At 44.9% G+C, this 15,119-nt stretch overlaps 1 protein-coding gene across 1 annotated transcript in view; it reads right to left on the bottom strand.

Moving 5' to 3' along the window:
* DUSP22 (dual specificity phosphatase 22) overlaps nucleotides 1-15,119 on the bottom strand; it is a 91,514-nt gene that overhangs the window by 74,998 nt on the left and 1,397 nt on the right. The gene's annotated exons all lie outside the window — the stretch shown is intronic.

Here is a 15,119-nt window from a genome sequence, read left to right as displayed (position 1 = left end):
AGGCCTAGGACTAAATTAGGATTTAAAAATAAGTAGGATTTACAACGGTAAGAAAAGTGAATAATTTAGATTACAATCGGAAATATTTTTGTTTAATAATGATATTGGAAAGCTGTTACATACAGATACAAGGAAACTCAGAAGGGAGGGAATGGGGAAAGTCAATAATATGTTTATAAGGTTGGATTTTTAAAGAATTAAGTCTGTTTTCATTGTTTATTTGATTGTTCTTTTCTTTGATGTATTTTTTTTGTTTTTGTTTGTGATTCTGTTACGTGATATTTGTTATAATGTGGAAAACCTAATAAAAATATTTTATATAAAAAAGAAACATGAATCAATCAGCCGTTAGAGTGTCTATTTAAAAAGCACGCCTCGTTGGCTGATGGGATAATGACGTCAAACGTCAAGTGCAGATGACCTGTTGATGGATCATCCATCCCGACTGCTTTGTGCAAAGTTTGCAGGAAAGCTACGCAGCAGCTATTTATGGAGCATTTGTGCTGGCTGGTTTGCAGAGAAGTTAGACGCCATTGCTTCAATGTACACAGCCCTTCAGCACTGAGTGAACACGGCAGCGTTCTAGAGCACCGCGAGGGGAAAGGGATTCCCCATTCTTAAAAAAAAAAGCCCTATTCAAATCTCAACAGGTGCAATCAGGTTCTGTCCCAGCAACAATCATATGCGATAAAAAACTGAGTCAATAGCAACCACTTTTTCTTCCCAGGTGGCTTTTAATAGATGTTCTTTCCACTGTTTCGGTGACCTTTTGTAGTGAAAGGTCCAGGGGGGCATGGCAACCCATTATTCTTTTAGCGGCACCTCTTTCTCTTCCGTCTCCAGCTGCAAGGCACCTTGAGAGGGGGCACGGCTGGAGACTGAAGACACCTTAGGCTCATCACATCTGCTTTGATTTTGACTAGAACCCTGCTGAGAGCCTCATGCCTATCTCCACCTGACAGCTTTCTTTCTTTTCTTTTCTTTTTTGAATTTTATTAAGTACAAATTAGAAAAACATACATATTTACAACAAAAGAAAATACAAAAGAAAAAGAAAATACATATAACCAAGGAAAAAATTAGAGAATATGTTGTCTCTTTTCATATTTACAGTTATTTATACCTCTATAAAATGCTATTCACAATAAAGGAGTGAAATGAAAGGTAAGGTATGAGAAAAAAAAGAACAAAAATAAATAAAGAAGTAGAAGAAAAAGATCAAAAGTGAAAAATTTTAAAAGTAGATAAGTATTCACTATACACAGCCGTTTCCACTGACAGCTTTTATAAGGACTGTTGCTGTTGCTCAGAGAGGGCTTTTTCTCTGCTTTTAAGTTCCTTTTTATATCCTTTTAAATTGGGTTTTTTAAAAAAAGTGTTTTAACTGTTTTTAACTGGGTTGTAAGGGCACTTGGTGGGATGTGGCTGGGAGTAGAAGAGTGGGGGGGAGCAGGGGGAGGCCCAGTTACAGTGGTTCTGGGTAGGGGGAGGCTGTCAGGAGTTCAGCCTACACTCAAGTAGGACCCTGGCAGAGACACATGCCCGGCTGGCATGTTCTCTCCCTCCTGGTCGATCGTTCGGGAGCTTCATAAGCTTTCTTCAGCCCGAACATCAGAGCGACCGATGCCAACCGACACCGGCACACTTAGGGATCCGCAGAGTTTGCGCATCAAGCGTGACAGAACCTCAGCAACTCAGCCTTTTGGCTAATCCAGTGTTTCCCAACCGGTGTTCCGCGGCACACTAGTGTACCGCGAGGTGTTGCCTGGTGTGCCGCGAGGTGTTGCCTGGAGGGAGGCGGGCGAGTCCAAAAAAGGTTGGGAAACACTGCTCTAACACACGCCAGCCGGGGTCTGCCTCCGCGTTGCATCAGCTTCCTCGCTCTCGGCGCTCTGCTTGCCAGCCTGGTGGCCTCTGCCCCGCCCCGAGACTGGAAGGGAGGGGCGGGGCTTCCACTGCGGCTGCGTCTCTGGCTCTTTCGACTCATTCCTCCTCCGAGTGGGCTTGAAAGAGCGGCCGATGGATGAATCGGCCGGCGACCCTGAAGCCTTGTGCAAAGTAGAGGAGGCGGAGAAGCGACGGCAGGGAGCTTAGGCGTCGCATCCGGCTCATTGCGGGAAGTCAAGATGGCGGTGGGTAAGTGTGGGAAGCAGCTTTTCCCCTCCGCCGCCCCCCTCTCACCGGGAATAAAGGGGGCCCCGCTGGGGGGTGACGTTGTAGAACGCAGAGTTCTTATTTTGGGAAGGTTTGAGGGGTCGGACTAAGCGGGTTGGGGGCTGGTCTGGGCTTCCGCTCCCTCCCCTCCCCACGGAGTGTACCTGCGGTGCAAGGAGGCGCTCTGAGCCACTGCTCTGGGAAAGGAAGGAGGGCGAGGCAGCCTGGCCAAGTGCAGGGGAGACCCGTAGTGGGGAGCAGGGGGAGGAGGAGGCACCGAGGAATGGAGGCGGGGGAGACTCCCTCGCTTTGCAGAAATTGCAAAAAACGAGGCAGGAATTGGGTTTGTTTTTGTAGCTCAGGACGTGCTTCGCTTCTGGTGTGCCTAAGGCGGCCGCCCCAATTATCCCCTAGCCCGTCTTTCCAGGTGCTGCCCCCCCTCCACAAAGGGCCATAGAACTGTAGAGTTGGCAGGGGTCCCAAGGGTCATCTAGTCTTAAGTTTCTCTTTCAAAAAGGAAACGTGGGTTAAAGCGGCGACGCCGCCCCCCACTCACTTTCCTGCTCTGGCTTCCCTAACAGTTTTCCGAGTTGCGTCACTGGATCCAGCCCCCTTTTCCACAGGTGACACGGGGCTGGAGGGAGGGAAAGAGGGCTTTACGTCGCGCACAAAGGCAGCCTCCTAGAAGCGCTCTGGGCCGGCGCCGTTTCGCCGAAGGCGCCGGAGGACCCCCACCCTCAGCTCCTTCAGAAAGGACTGGAGCGGAATAGCCCTTTCTCTTCTTCCCCAACCCTTGTCGTTGGAGGAGTCCCTCAGTCCCTCGCTTTGCTGCCTCCTCCCCCCCCCCCCAAAGCTTGGAGGTTCCCCGGCAAGGGGGAGGGGAAAAAATTGAAACTTACACTTTCGTGCGTCCCTCCCGGCGTGACGCTGCGCGCTGACGTCACGGGGCTGTAATGGTGGTGCGCCTCGAGATTTTTTTCATCAAACAAGTGTGCCTTTGCCCAAAAAAGGTTGGGAAACACTGGGCTAATCTACTTTCTTTACATATAAACACACACAGAGCACTGCAACGCGGCTCCCTCTCTCTCTAGCATCAGACAGCAAAGAGAAAAAGAACAAAGGACAATAGTCCCACTTCACGGAACACAGTAACACAAACATCTTGTCTCCGTCACTTCCCGCTCTGTGGAGTCAAAACATACACCGTCGTGTGATAGACAAAAATCCCATGGATGCAATCATGGAGCAGGAATTCTAACAGAGGCATAGTGTGGGAGGAAGGGCAGGCCACATAAGGGGCACACACGACACAGGTAGTTAGTGACAGTGACATGTGCCAGCCCCTCCTCCAACCTGGGTGTTATGTACTGAGTTGAAAAGGATCCAAAAGGCAGTAGTCTGATTGGTCCTAGAACAATAGGATTCAGAATGCAGCAGTCTGATTGGTCCTAGAACAATAGGGTCCAGAATGCAGCAGTCTGATTGGTCCACAGGAGCCACCCAATCCAGCTCCAGGTGGAAGTGAATCTGCAACCTGATTGGCCTACAGGTGAATCCCCAATCACGTGGGGCCTACTGTGTAAATATAAAGCAGACATTCTGGGGGAACTTCCATTCCTTCTCACCACTATGAGCTGAATAAAGAGCATGAAATCCACTCTCGACTCCGAGTATATTTCACTGGGGAATTGTGGTTCTCATATCAGCCAGCTCTCAGGTCTGCAACTGCTGCTATTGAATGCCAGGTCAGCCCAGAATAAAATCTCCCTCAACCATGATCTGATTATGGATGAGGAAGTTGATCTGGCATGTATCACTGAAACCTGGGTGGGTGAACAGGGTGGAGTTGGTCTCACCCAGCTGTGCCCACCAGGGTACAGGCCAGACTTGAGGGTCAGGAAGGGGAAGTTGCTGTGGTCCATAAAGATTCTCTTTCTACCTCCAGGTTCTCTGTCCAGTCAAGGGGGAATCTAGAGTGTGTGTTCCTGGCGCTTGGCAATCGGGACAGATTAGGGATTCTGCTGGTTTACCGGCCACCTCACTGCCCAGCAGTCTCGCCACCTGAGCTGGTCTCGGAGGAAGTGTTGAGGACTCCCAGACTGCTGGTTCTGGGAGACTCCAACATCCATGCTGAAGCAGCTGGCTCTGGGGCGGATCAGGACTGTTAGGATATAGTTCCATTCCACCTTTAGAACAGGCATGTGGAGTTGTTGTATGTCACATGTCTGTTTACTTCCAGCACAGTCTGCTGGGAACTTCCGTTGTATATAGCTTTTGCCTATGCTGCTGTTTGCTTGGACACGAAGGGAAGCAGACATGTTTTTCCTGTGTCCTGCTGCTGAATAAAATGCTGTAAATATGCTTACATATGCCTCTGTCCGCCACTTCCATTGTGAAGAGTTATTCACTCTGCTGATCAGAGCATGCTCAAGTTTCTGAAGGCTTCTGAAGCGATGAGTCACTGATTGTTCTAAGGGAGACTGGAGTTCACCTGGCAGCTGGCTGGTGGGCTGGAGTCAGCTGGGGACCTGCAAATTGCCCCCCGATCCCTGGTCGCATCCCAACAAGGACTTCATGGCTCCCATGACAACGATGGGGCTGTCCCAACATGTCACCGGCCCAACATACATGGCAGGCCACACTCTGGACCTTGTTTTCTCAATTGGACAGGAAGAGGGTGATCTGAAGGTGGGAAACATTGACATCAGTCCCTTGTCATGATCAGATCACTTGCTGTTGAGATTTAGGCAGCCAGTACCTTTTCCCCTCTGCAGAGGTGGGGGACCTAGTAGGAAGGTCCACCTTCGGAGGCTGATGGATCCAGTGGGATTACAAACAGCTATGGGGGTTTTCTGGATGATATGACTGGTGCCTCTGTCAAAGCCCTGGCCGACCCCTGGAACATCCAAATGGCTCAAGCTATTGACACGATCGCCCCTGAGTGCCCTCTCCCACTTTGTGGAGCCCGTTTGGCCCCCTGGTATACTCCAGAACTTAGGGCGAGGAAACAAGCTGGGAGACGGCTTGAACGCAAGTGGAGGCAAGATCCAAATGAATGCAACCGAACACTGGTAAGGGCTCATTATCAAGCCTACCTAGTGGCAGTGAAGGCAGCAAGAAAGATACTTTGCTACATCCATTGCATCTTTAGTATGTCGCTCTTGATGGGGTCACACTTCCTCTGAAGAAGCAGGTTCGTAGCTTGGGGGTATTCCTGGATCCTTTGCTGTTGCTCGAGGCTCAGGTGGCCTCAGTGACCCCGAGTGCCTTCCATCAGCTTCAGCTAGTAGTCCAGCTAGGCCCCTATTGGGACAGGGATAGCCTAACTACTGTTGTCTATGCTCCGGTAACCTCAAGGTTAGATTACTGCAATGCATTATACGTAGGGCTGCCTCTGAAGACAGTTCAGAAACTATAGCTAGTGCAGAATTCAGCAGCCATGTTGCTCACCCGAGCAAGACGGTTTGAGCATATTGCACCAATCCTCATCTGACTGCACTGGTTACCAATTGGTTTCCACACCCAATTCAAAGTGCTGGTTTTGATCCATAAAGCCTTAAAGGGCTCAGAACTGCAATACCTCAAGGACCGCCTCTCTCCATATGAACCTACCTGGCCCCTGAGATCTTCTTCTGAGACGAGACCCTCCATGTATCTCCTCCTCGAGAGGTCCGGAGGGTGGCAACACGAGAACCGGCCTTCTCTGCAGTGGCTCCCTGTCTGTGGAATGATCTCCCCAGGGAAGTTCACATAGGGGTTTCATTATACACCTTTAGGCACCAGGGAAGTTCACATAAGTTTCATTATACACCTTTAGGCACCAGGCAAAAACGTTCCTTTTAAACTAGGCCTTTGGTTGATCTGATTGACATCCAACACCCTTTTAAAATGTGGGGTTTTGCTATTGGGTGGTTGTTTTTATTTTGATTATGTATTTTGTGGTTTTATATTTTGATTTTATTCTGTGAACCACCCTGAGACCTCTGGGTATGGGGCAGTATATAAATAAAATAAAATCTACCAACCAGAGCTCAATGCACAAAGACATACAGAGAGAATTAAAAGCACAAATCAACTCCGAGCACATTCTTTGAGGGGAGGATTTATTTATTTATAATAATAATAATAATAATAATAATTTATTATTTATACCCCGCCCATCTGGCTGAGTTTCCCCAGCCACTCTGGGCGGCTCCCAATCAGTGTTAAAAACAGTACAGTGTTACATATTAAAAACTTCCCTGAACAGGGCTGCCTTAAGATGTCTTCTGAATGTCAGGTAATTATTTATCTCTTTGACATCTGATGGCAGGGCGTTCCACAGGGCGGGCGCCACTACCGAGAAGGCCCTCTGGCTGGTTCCCTGTAGCCTCACTTCTCGCAATGAGGGAACCGCCAGAAGGCCCTCGGCGCTGGATCTCAGTGTCCGGGCTGAATGATGGGGGTGGAGACGCTCCTTCAGGTATACAGGACCAAGATTTATTACATGTATCTCCCACTTCTCCTCCGAGGAAGTCAGTGGGGTGCACATGGTTCAGTGCTTTCCATTTTGCCCTCATAACAACCCTGTGAGGTAGGCTAGGCTGAAAAACTGTGGCAAGGAATGCAAGGAAGCAACAATTTATGTCTCATCTTCTCCACTTTACAGATGATTCCCTGCCTGGTGTGGCTTTTTCTACACACCATGAATGACCAGCTGAATGGCTTTTTAGTACAAGACTGAAATAATCCTGCCTCACGTGGAATTTGGCCCCCTGGTTTGGAACATGTTTACATTGTGATTGTGTGTGTGTGTGTGTGTGTGTGTGCATTTCTATCTACACTTTTGCTCATGATTTCCCAACCCTAATTTTTGCCACCAAGTTCCTCTTGTGATTGACCTCAGAATGGAAGACGAAAAGCCACATACACCCATCTTCTTGCTTCCTTTTCCTCTGTTACTCAACTCTCTTGCTAACTCAGCGAGAGAAAGAAAAATTCTGAGGAAAAATAGTAAGAATAGCTAGGTAATCAGTTGTGTGTGCCCACAAATATTGTGACTTGCTGATGTGTTGTGTGGGAAGAACCTGTGATTACTGGTGATTTGTGTGTCCTTTAAAAGAAAAGGCACCCATTTTCATTTAAGCATCCACAGTTCTTCCATTAAGAGATAACATCTGTTTTATTATTCTGTTTTATGATTCTTGTGTAAATGAGTCTGCTCACACCCACACTATATGTTTAAGCATGTGGCTTCCTAAAAAATAATCATGACAACTGTAGTTTATCTCTCACAGAGCGTTAATTCCTGGCACCCTTAACACACTACAGTTTCCAGGAAAAGTGGTTTGTTTGTTTGTTTGTTTGTTTGTTTGTTTGTTTGTCTGTCTGCAAGTACATTTATTTGTTGCTTAGATGTTCAGATACCTCCTGAGATAATGCCACCAAACTTGGCACAAGGGTTTCTGAGGTAGGGGTAGCACTCTTCGTTGATGTTTGGAAGATGGCTGCCATTTTGAATCAAGATGGCAGGCTGAAACGTGACTTTGGTGTGAGTTCACTTCTTTTTTTGTCATAAGTCCAGCCACCACTTGAGATGTCATCACCAAACTTGGCACCGGGGTTCTCAAGGTGAAGCAGCAGCCGTTGTCACCGTTTGGACACCAGGCTTCATTTTGAATCAAGATGGCAGATCAAAACATCACTTTGGAATCATTAAGTCTGTGATGGGAAAAGTGCAAAGCCCAGAATTTCTTGAGGGAAAGAATGTTGTTTCAAATGTGCTTTCAGTATATATAGTGTGTACGCAGCCATGGTCTCCCTTCAATTCATGGAGACAAAGAAAAATGTGGACATTTATTTATAGAGATCTTTCGTCTTAATGAGTATTTGCTATGCACACGAGACTTTTAACGTGACCCATTGAAACAGTTGTTTTATTCTTTAGCAGTTTATGTGTTAATATATCAACACTGTCAAGCCACTGATTATTTTTTTAAAAAGGAACACTTTCAAATGAATTTCTTTCATATAGCCACCAGGTGGCCCTAGGCAAATATATGGTCTACATGCCTGGCAAGAGTTGAGGCATTATATATACAGTGGTACCTCAGGTTAAGTACTTAATTTGTTCCGGAGGTCCGTACTTAACCTGAAACTGTTCTTAACCTGAAGCACCACTTTAGCTAATGGGGCCTCCTGCTGCCGCCACGCCACCAGAGTATGATTTCTGTTCTCATCCTGAAGCAAAGTTCTTAACCGAGGTACTATTTCTGGGTTAGCGGAGTCTGTAAACTGAAGCGTATGTAACCTGAAGCATCTGTAACCCGAGGTACCACTGTATATGCAAAGATCTCAAGGCCTTTCCCTGTATATACCTACATGCCATGGTTGCACTGCCCATACAACTGCCTGCTCTTAGCGAAGAGGCTAAGCACAGCTCATACTCACTTAAAGTTGACTGATCCCATACAAAGCATCTGAGGAGACTTCCTACTCACTGACATCCAGACAACTGAGTGATCAATCCATTCTTTTTCCAGCCATTACTTCTTCCATGCGCTCTACGTGGGGCTACCTTTGAAGGTGACTCGGAAACTACAACTAATCCAGAATGCGGCAGCTAGACTGGTGACTGGGGGCGGCCACCGAGACCATATAACACCGGTCTTGAAAGACCTACATTGGCTCCCAGTACGTTTCCGAGCACAATTCAAAGTGTTGGTACTGACCTTTAAAGCCCTAAACGGCCTCGGTCCAGTATACCTGAAGGAGCGTCTCCACCCCCATCGTTCTGCCCGGACGCTGAGGTCCAGCTCCGAGGGCCTTCTGGCGGTTCCCTCATTGCGAGAAGCAAAGCTACAGGGAACCAGGCAGAGGGCCTTCTCGGTAGTGGCGCCCGCCCTGTGGAACACCCTCCCACGAGATGTCAAAGCGATAAACAATTACCTGACATTCAGAAGACATCTGAAGGCAGCCCTGTTCAGGGAAGTTTTTAACGTGTGATATTTTAGTGTATTTTTGGTTTCTATGGAAGCCGCCCAGAATGGCTGGGGAGGCCCAGCCAGATGGGCGGGGTATAAATAATAAATTATTATTATTATTATTATTATTATTATTATTATTATTATTATTATTTAGGTGGCTCATTTATTCTGACTTTGCCATTTTCAAAAAAGAATAACAGACGAGCCGCAGAAACCCAGCTGGGGTAGGTCACTTTAGCACCTTCTTAAAAGAATTATAATGTAGCTTAGGAGTGCAGCACCTGTAGCCCTACAGAAGACTTGAACTCCTGCCAACTTGCTGATATGGTCCAAAGCAAAGCAGAGCACTGCGTTATTGCACCAGCTTGGCTGCAGGAGCTGCTGGAGGGACGTGTGCATCAGTAAAGTTAACTCTTTATTCAAGATAACAAGGGCAGCAACGCTTCCCAGGAGAACTTGCCCCAATGAGGCAGTTGGGAGGACTGATGGTCCCTCGCCTTCCTACTCATCTCTGACTCTTGGTCCCCCTCCTCTCCAGCCCCTGAATGCATTCAAATGAAGGAGTAAGTGGCGATATCTGTTATATTCTGTGGCCCATGCAGATAATGGCTGTATAAATGTCGTACCTCTAGCACCAGACCACAGCATTTGCTGCCTGAGGTGGAACAGCATATGTGGCTCCTTTTCCTGATGCCAAGCTTTTTTGGCACTTAATAATAATAATAATAATAATAATAATAATAATAATAATAATAATAATAATAATTTGTTATTTATATCCCACCCATCTGGCTGGGTTTCCCCAGCCACTCTGGGCAACTTCCAACAGAATATTAAAATACAATAACCTATTAAACATCAAAAGCTTCCCTAAACCTTCCGATGTCTTCTAAAAGTCTGGTAGTTGTTTTTCTCTTTGACATCTGATGGGAGGGCGTTCCACAGGGCGGGTGCCACTACTGAGAAGGCCCTCTACCTGGTTCCCTATAACTTGGCTTCTCGCAGTGAGGGAACCGCCAGAAGGCCCCCGGCACTAGACCTAAGTGTCCGGGCAGAATGATGGGGGTGGAGACACTCCTTCAGGTTCAAAATACCCCACAAATTTCTCTCCCTGGGAATTGAAACATAACACTAATACATTGAATAATAATTTGCTTTTTTATAATAATAAAAAAAACCCTCCCATATCAGCTGCCTGAGGCGGCTGCCTCCCTCCACCTAATGGGAGAGCTGGCCCTGTTCCAGGCCTCAGGCCTGACTTCTCAGCTACTATGCATTGATGTTACTTGTATTGGAAGATGTCTCTATCCACCTGGCATGGTACCCAGCAACATGAATAAAGCTACCTGGCAGGCCTCAGCATGTGTAGCCAACTCTGCTCATGACTGGACACCATTTCCCTTGCCCGTAGCAAAGAGTGACTAAACCACTGGAAACGGCTCTTTTGGCTGCTGCCACTCAGCTGACATTTAGAAGGAAGATTTGATAAGAAAAGTCAGCATCCCTTTGTGTTTCTAAATATGTGCATCCTTGTGATGTTCTACAAGGCCCTGACCATTGGAAGCTGCACTCCTATAAGTAACAGCTGAGTATTAATATCACAGAGAGAGAAAATTATCCATTTGTTATTGTTGTTGTTTCCATTGGCTTCATTATTCCTCCCCAACTGCTCTGTCTTCGTACACTGGGAATGACTGAAAGGGGATAGAATCAGAGGCCTGATTTCATGCACTGACTACAATGCAAACCATTCCCATTTTTAAATCTGTGAACCCATTTCCTTGACTTCAAGGACTGATCTAGTGCTGGAAAATCAGTTATTCTGTTCCAGTGAAGGAAAGCAGTGGGGATTTGGTTCTGTGGCACACACAGTGGGTGATTCTGCTTGACTAATCTATTATAGAGTGAGTCTGAGCTTATCTGCTACTAGTTCATGTTCACTTTGTGGCATATCAAATAAATACCTTATGTCTCCTGTGCCAAACGATAATAAACATACTTCTAATTCTGTGTGAGAAGTATTTTTTGTCTCTATTCATGCTTCAGTAACTAGTAAGCATTGTAACATAAGAGGAAAAATGACTATTAATCGAAATGCAATCACAAGTGTGCCTGATTAGGCGTTCAGCTATGTGATCTTGAATGTCGTACATTAACTGTTCTACCCTGTTTCCCCTTTGTTTTTGTTTAAATCAATTCATGAACCAAGAATATATACATTGACCACTAACAATGAACCATATCTTGTAGATATTACTGCAAATTTATTATGCTATTTTTTGTGATATAAAAATAACATGAGAAGACTTGGTCTATATATTTGTATCATTTATTATTCCTATGAACCTTGTTTATTTGTTGTTGTTTAGTCGTGTCCGACTCTTCGTGACCCCATGGACCAGAGCACGCCAGGCACTCCTGTCTTCCACTGCCTCCTGCAGTTTATAAAAGCTAATAAAAAGATATTCAAAAAGAAGAAGCAGCATTGCTGCCTCGAGTATAGGCATCATTCAAACATTACAAACATTAAAATGAAACAAACACTAAAAACTACAAAAGAAACAACAGATTCCATGAAATAATCCAAAGGAGCTTTGTGTTTTCATGTATTTATGCAAATTAAGCAGAAGACATGAACCTTGGATTGGATTTTCTACAGACGGAAAAGTCCCTTTTATTTATTTATTTTTTAAATGATATTTATTAAAGTTTAACAATTACAGAAAAAAGAAAAACAAACAATAAAAAGTTACAATACTTCAAAAATAAAAGAAAATACAATACAAAACAACAATACAGCTAAACAATACAAAAGAAAAAGCAAAAACATTTTTTAAAAACCCATCCAGTATTTTCATATCTTTATCTTTCATTTACTTGTTTCCTTGACTTCCTCACACCTCCCTTTTTTGTATTCTAATTCAATTAATTGTTTCAGCAAGTCCTTTCCCTCTTTCTCAAATTTTGTTCCATAATTTATCTAACGCAATTTAACCTTAAATTTTACACTTTGACACGTTAACAATCTATTTTTACTTAATTCTTTATAACATTTCTGCTAAAGCCATATAACTTCTTTCCAGCATCCTTCTAACCTTTTTATTTTTATTTTATTTCCTTCTCCCCCCACCCTTTCTTCTCTTTCTCTCCCCCCCCCCTTTTCTTTTCCTTGGTGTCCTCTGCTCTGGACCTGTAATGGTACCTCAGGCTAAGAACTTAATTCATTCTGGAGGTCCATTCTTACCCTGAAACTGTTCTTAACTTGGGGTACCACTTTAGCTAATGGGGCCTCTTGCTGCTGCCGCACGATTTCTGTTCTTATCCTGAAGCAAAGTTCTCAACCTGAGGTACTATTTCTGGGTTAGCGGAGTCTGTAACCTGAAGCGTCTGTAACCTGAAGCATCTGTAACCCTACCACTGTATTGAGCTCCAAGATTATACACACACATGAAGGTGATGGATGGGTTATGAAGTATCCTGAGTGATAGGCAGGGAAGGGAAGATCTCCCAGGGTGAGAGACAGGGAGAAGAAAGGAAAGCTTTCAGGTAAGACCTGGCACTGGATCACTTTCTGGGCATTAAAAGGGTTAAGAATTACCTTTGCGAAAGGACTTCACTTTCTCTTTTTGTTTTTATTTAGATTACAATTTAATCTTACCGTATTATGGGGAAAAAATCTTATTGGTGATGGGGGTTTCTTTTGGGGGGGGCGGGATTTTCCATACCATAGCCTTACTACATATTTGCCCTCCATGCAAATTTAAAAGCCACATATTTGCCTCAAATTACTGCACATTAAAAAACCTGTGTGATCTATATTACACAGTACAGTCATACCTTGGTTGTCAAACGCTTTGGTACTCGGACATTTTGGCTCCTGAATGCCACAAACCTGGAACGGATTAAGTTTGACAACCAAAGAGTTAGTACGGGGAGTTAGTGCATCTCCTGTGTTATGCACCTAGAAAGCCACCCCGGCCTGAATAGAGGCAGGTTTTAAAATGCAAAACTAGTAAGTAAAGCATGGACAAGGAACCTGTAGTACTACATATTGCTGCTAATTCCAACTCTCATCAACCCCAGCCGCTGGCCTGGTACAGTGTTCTCCATTGCAAAGTAAATTGCATAACTTTTGTGTTGCAGTACATAACAGCATATCATTTAGTTATTAAACATGATCTGTCTACATCTCAAACCTAGACAGCATCTTAAAAAGCTGAGCCATATCACCTTGCTGACAAAGGTCCATATAGTTAAAGCTATGGTTTTCCCAGTTGTGATGTATGGAAGTGAGAGCTGGACCATAAAGAAGGCTGATCGCCAAAGAATTGATGATTTCAAATTATGGTGCTGGAGGAGACTCTTGAGAGTCCCATGGACTGCAAAAAGATCAAACCTATCCATTCTGAAGGAAATCAGCCCTGAGTGCTCACTGGAAGGACAGATCCTGAAGCTGAGGCTCCAATACTTTGGCCACCTCATGAGAAGAGAAGACTCCCTGGAAAAGACCCTGATGTTGGGAAAGATGGAGGGCACAAAGAGAAGGGGCCAACAGAGGACGAGATGGTTGGACAGTGTTCTCAAAGTTACCAGCATGAGTTTGACCAAACTGCGGGAAGCAGTGGAAGGCAGGAGTGCCTGGCGTGCTCTGGTCCATGGGGTCCCAAAGAGTCAGACATGACTAAACGACTAAATAACAACAATCTACGTCTCAGGAGACTACCGTGCTGCAAGCAGGCCTGGAAGAAAATAAAGCACATTATTAGAAGAGTGTGATAATGGAAGGAGCCCTATCTACTAATTCAAAGCAGTTGTAGTTGTCTATGCAATTCCCTTCCAGGGAAGCGTAAACTGGCCCCATTTCATATATACATAATTTTTATTAATTTTTTTTGTTTTACACTTTAAAGTACTCATTTTTACATCCTTAAGATATCATTGACTTCCCTTCTCTTTCCATGGTTCATTTTACATCTCATAAATCCTTGCATATTTTACAAACACTATACCATTCAGTATTCCATTATTACATCCATCAAAAATTATTTACACTGTTGAATTTATCTTAATGCTGCCAGCGTTTTCAGCTGTACACAATTATTCCCCATATATTCAATAAACGTTTCCCAATCTTCTCTAAACGTATGTTCTTCTTGTTCACTTATTCTATATGTTAATTCTGCAAGCTGCACATATTCTGTCAAATTAAGTTGCCATTCTTCTTTGGCTGGGACCTCACATGTTTTCCAGCTAGCCCCATATCTATCTGATTTTCAGCAGGCATCTTTTCTGCCTCAATTTAAAAGATTTTAAATAAGAGGTTGAGTGATTAAACCTCTTAGTTTTGCAGATCTAGTTTAATGTGACTTATTGCTTAAACTTTGCAATTCGGTTTTTGTTCATCAGCTTAGGTAAAGGTAAAGGGACCCCTGATAATTAGGTCCAGTCGCGGACGACTCTGGGGTTGCGGCGCTCATCTCGCTTTATTGGCTAAGGGAGCCGGGGTATAGCTTCCGCGTCATGTGGCCAGCATGACTAAGACGCTTCTGGCGAACCAGAGCAGCGCACGGAAACGCCATTTACCTTCCCGCCAGAGCGGTACCTATTTATCTACTTGCACTTTGACATGCTTTCGAAATGCTAGGTTGGCAGAAGCAGGGACCGAGAAACGGGAGATCACCCCATCGCAGTGATTCGAACAGCCGACCTTCTGATTGGCAAGTCCTAGGCTCTGTGGTTTAACCCACAGCACCACCCGCATCCCTCTTAATTGGGGGCTCTTAATTGGGGTGAAAAAGCAGTTTACAAATGATTTGGTTAGAAGAAAACAAACTTGGTTTAAACTTTCTGTGCTAGTATGGGCTTCCACTTACCGTTTGCTCACTCTTTCCCGACACAGGTGCCCAGTTAAAAGCGCTTCCTCAGATTGTGTAGGTATTTTCTGCCCCTGAGGTTTGCCTGCAAAAACACACTCTTTAGTGCTCAGTTGGAGCAAACATC

Source organism: Podarcis muralis, chromosome 8 (assembly GCF_964188315.1).
Source record: "Podarcis muralis chromosome 8, rPodMur119.hap1.1, whole genome shotgun sequence".
Taxonomy (NCBI): Eukaryota; Metazoa; Chordata; class Lepidosauria; order Squamata; family Lacertidae; genus Podarcis; species Podarcis muralis.
The sequence above is the reverse complement of the archived record's forward strand: the minus strand, read 5'-3'. Positions and strand labels throughout refer to the sequence as shown.